Raw genomic sequence first — 5,110 nt, forward strand, 5'->3', positions numbered from 1 at the left:
ATACTAGTAAGAATCTTGCAATTTACATTTTATATCCTATCTATTTCTGTATCTTTCAAAAAAAAAAAGATCAGTGGTTTTATCAAGAAAAAAAAATCATTGAAACAGCATATACTAAATGTAGGTTTACTACAAACAAAACGTTGGTATTTGAAATAAGAATTTTATGATAAAAGTAGAAACGTAATAAGCCATTGCTTCTTACTAAATGATAGCTGCAAATGCAGTGTGAACTCTGGCCTTTCAGGGAGAGCTCCATAAATGTTCAATAGCGGCGAAATATCCTATCGTAGGCTATCGGTGAACTAAATGACACTCACAATAAGCAACAAATTTGAAGAAATTTTAATGACGATATTTACTGAAAACTTGAACAACATTGTAGATCACCCTGTGATGGCCCACAGAATGTCTGCTCGGCAGATGGCTAGATAATTGAAAAAAAGTCGTTAATTTTCTCCACATTATAAATTCTGTGGTAGTCGCTGGGTTTGTCATTCGTACCCACACGATCTAACAGTATTCAGATCACCCAAGTCTTATTGAAGTAAATCATACCGAGGATACCGTCATGGTAAGTAGAAAAACGCTATCGAGATATATATAAAAATTATCATGATACATTGTATATCAGTTTATATTAAACTTTTATTCCACTATATATTTGTCTCTTAAATCAATTTACAATTAATGTTTCTAAAATTGTAAATGAATATCACCCATTCTAGAGCTGTCTTAACAGCATTTATTTTCTTAGAGGGGTTCCGAGCTGAAGCTATTCATGATCGGTTCTAAATCAATTTTACTCATAATCTTAGCTACCAGCAGCTGCAGTTCATTTGCCAAATGGCTTATCAGATCACATTAACATAATATTAAAATTTAAATAATTAGTGAAAACGGTGACTTCGCTTAATAAGAATTTACCCACATTACATAGCTAATTACCCTTTTGAGTGAAAGGTAAGTCGATGATTTCATTACCCTTTTGAGTGAAAGGTAAGTCGATGATTTCATTACCCTTTTGAGTGAAAGGTAAGTCGATGATTTCATTTTATATGCTTGGTTTAATAATGTTTACATGCAGTTACACAATGGAGAACTTTATCAGTTATTCTCTCAGTGTCTCTGTTTTCTGTAGTGCACCTGCACTCTCCCTATATTACTTAATTCATTAACATTCTCTGTTGACAATATTTATAGAACGTATTATACATGTACATGTAATATGTAAATTTCTATACAGGTCATAAAGCGGGAATTTTCAAAATAAAATGGTACTCGTCCTCAACCTCCAAATGACAAATTATGCACAATTTCTGCTCCCTAGAAGTATTGTAAATCGCTAGGGTTTTATCATTTAAAAGCACCCTTTAAAATTCCTTCCCTTTAATCAAAATCGATCTAAAGTTATTTAATCTATCATATTTCAAGTATTCTTTAGGTAAAATGTGTCATCTTAAAGTTAGATTTTGACTGCGCATAATTAAGATGCTTTAAATTACAACATTAACATTTCACTGGCATAAAAGGACTCGTCTTCGTTTATATAACACAGATTTAAGGCTAAAATATTGCTTTTATTTTTACAATCAGAAGGTCAAAATTTTGGCTGTCAACATTAAATGGGCTATATTTTAATGTTTAACATCAAAAATGAAAAATATTTTTTCAAAAAAAAAAAAAAAAAAAAAAAGAACCTTAAACAAGCCGGGAAACCAGGTCTTTGAATATAATAAATTGCAGAAAAATAAAGAAAATAAGGAAAAGACGGATAAATATGTTTCAAAATATTCCTTCCATTCATAAGGCAGCTGTTTCCATTGTTTTAAGTTATTTCGTTTATCTTCCACAGTATTCCCTACTGATGCTGACACTTGTTTCTGCTCTTGTTTACGAGACGACAGCCATCGGTCAGTGCCCGTTCTGCGAGTCCGGTTACGCCCACTGCCTGGAATTCTTTGGCTGCTCCAACAGAAGCAATGATGCCGACAAATGCTACAACTACTGTGATAAAAGGTTTGAGGTGTGTGAGAAAACCACAGGTTGTAAGCGGCAACCGCCACCAAGCATTGAAGACTACAACAAATTCCCAGGACTCTGATGGAAAAGGCGAAGCAAAATATGTTACGTTAACAGTCATGAAATAAATTTGTATTTCAATATTGTCAAAGGACATTTTGTATTTATACTCAGTCTATAGGGAGATGGCTGCCCTATCTCATTCACTTAGTAGTGAATAAAATATGGTTTTAATTTTTAGAAAATATATTGGTATGTACACTGTTTATTTAAGGAATAAAAGTAATTTTTATTTGTTTTATACGATGTAAAGTAAGTTGGGACAGTTTACGCATTATAAGCTGAATCCCCCTTTCGTCAGAAAATGGTGAAAATAACGCATTTTGAGGGTGTAACCACCCCACCCACCCCCCTTAAAAACCAAAATATTAATGATAGAACCCTACCCCTTTTCAAAACTTCCTGGATCCTCCCCTGACATATGATCACGCGTGGGAAATAAGAACATTTTACAGTCTGAGATATGTACATATGAGGCCCTATATGGTGCGTGGGCGTGACAATGGATAGCAATTATTAATGATCTATAAAATCCACTAACGATAAACTTAGCATTAACGAATGCATTTGCGTAGATAATGCATTTAACTTATATCATTAATAATGCACCATCATAACTATTAATGATAAATCTTTCGCTAATGAAAAACTTTTTTTTTTCATTTTTAGAGGACAGACAATTGTCCATTAATAATAAAATTTGAAAACTAGACAGTGTCGATCCATCAATTCTGATAAAAGAAAGAAAATGTATAAGTGGATGAATTTTACATTTAGTAACGATCATCTTGAATTTTATATCATTGACACAAAATTAACGCGCTTCATGAAGTACGCAGGCGTGAAGCACCAAATTAACGCGCCTCATGAAGTACGCAGGCGTAAAGTACCAAATTAACGCGCTTCATGAAGTACGCAGGCGTGAAGCACCAAATTAACGCGCCTCATGAAGTACGCAGGCGTGGAGCACCAAATTAACGCGCTTCATGAAGTACGCAGGTGTGAAACACCAAATTAACGCGCCTCATGAAGTACGCAGGCGTGAAGCACCAAATTAACGCGCTTCATGAAGTACGCAGTATGATGTCTGTTGTCGTTTTTTCCGAATAAGGATTTTTGCACGCACACAAAAAATTAGCGAAAACTATGACATCACACAATAATGGGTATACATCAACATGGGCACCAGAAACTTGGAGATGATGGAATGGGTTCTTCTCATCTCCTTCCTATAATGATTGACGCACAAATGTATCAAGATTTAGTTTTGCATGTCTGAATAGATCCCTAAAAAAGTATTTAACTATATGCAATGTTATTGTTTTCTTCCAACATACTACCCCCCCCCCTCAACTATTTCAAGCCAAATGCAGTTTAGTCTCTTTGAAATAACCACACTTACATCAGTAGTGGTACATCGCGTTAGATGCCATGTTTGAGAGAAATCAAAGGAGAAGTCAAAAATTGAGCTCAACTTGTAAGTTTATATATATGCCAATGAACAGGCAATTATGAAAATGTGAACGTAGCCTCAGCATCGGCTATCTTCAAATCAATTTCAATCCCACTTTACAATCACATGTATGATTACCAGTATAATGTGTACCCGACAAGTGTAATAGGGCCCTTACCGGGCTTTACAAATCTCCACAATCACTCTGGGTATCAGGAGCCAACATAAGATATCTTCTGAAATACATCGATGATAATTAAATACTTGTAGTAAATATTAAGACATATATTTTAATACCATTACCCTCGTATGTTACCTCACAAAAAAAATCTACCTGAGGTTTTTGAAGCGATCATTGAGACTGGAATTAATTGATAAGATTGGAAGAATATTGCGTTCGTGACTGTTAAAGCGTTTGACGTCACAATGAAAAGGACACGTACGATTCAGCGCGGACGACTGTGAAAACTATCTCAATCAACTTCGTAATTACAGTATTATAAAAATTATAATGGATATTTGAAAGACCATCCTGTTTTTATCTTCAATATACGTCACTGGAATCATAAGATTAAAATTTCGTTTTGCTAATTGAATTCTAATCCAGTTTTAGCTTTCAGTGCAGTCCTTTGTACAATTTAAACAAGAGGTCCATGGGCCACATCGCTCACCTGAGTCACCCTGCCATTGTTCAACTGTTGTGATCTTAAAAATAGTTTCCATCACTCATAATTTCGTTTAGAAATGTCGACCCCATATTGTGGCCCCAACCTAGCCTCAAAAGATCTTAACATGACTAAAAATTCATTCACATAACACAAAAATACCTCAAAACCCATATGACTAACAATCCCGTGGGGATTCGGGTTAGAATAGATCCCCAGTACCCCCTGCTTGTCGTAAGAGGCGACTAAATGGGGCGGTCCTTCGGATGAGACCGCAAAAACTGAGGTCCCGTGTCACAGCAGGTGTGGCACAAAAAAGATCCCACCCTTCTCAATGGCCATAAAGCGCCGCGCGTAGGCCTAAATTTTGCGGCCCTTCATCGGCAATGGTGACGTATCCACATGAGTGAAGGATTCTCGAGAGGGACGTTAAACAATATTCAATCAATCATATGACTAACATGATCTTGCTGTTCTGGATAAGACACAGGTCACAACGCCATATACCACGGTACAGTGTATGATACAAAAGTCTTTGCCCCGAGAATCTATACACAAAATAGGAAAGCTCTCTCTTATATAGTTCATGAGATATTGAATAGGCAAGATATTTATTAGAAATAGGTCAAACTTATAGGTCAAGGTTACAATGCCAAACACAAAATCAGTGTGCCTAAAAACGGCCTAGCAATTGGTATGAAATACGTCAGACATCAATTGATCCAATGATAGGTTTTACTGGTAAACAAGATCTAGAATTTGCGAAATGCTGACTTTAAACGAGACTTGAAACCTCTGTAATATCAACTTGTTTGTCAGTCTGTTTAAAAACTGATCATCCGCAGAACAAGCTCTTGTGTATCGAATCAGTTGAGAAATATAAACACCATATACAGACCTGGTGATAATG

General features: G+C 35.6%; 1 long non-coding RNA gene across 1 annotated transcript; it reads left to right on the top strand.

The window, feature by feature from the left end:
* Nucleotides 1-321: 321 nt before the first annotated feature.
* LOC125666391 (uncharacterized) lies at nt 322-2,173 on the top strand. The gene is made up of 2 exons (XR_007366661.2): nt 322-574; nt 1,856-2,173. It is a non-coding gene; the product is annotated as an uncharacterized LOC125666391 (long non-coding RNA).
* The last annotated feature ends 2,937 nt before the right edge of the window (nt 2,174-5,110 follow it).

This window comes from Ostrea edulis, chromosome 10, assembly GCF_947568905.1.
Source record: "Ostrea edulis chromosome 10, xbOstEdul1.1, whole genome shotgun sequence".
NCBI classification, from domain to species: domain Eukaryota; kingdom Metazoa; phylum Mollusca; class Bivalvia; order Ostreida; family Ostreidae; genus Ostrea; species Ostrea edulis.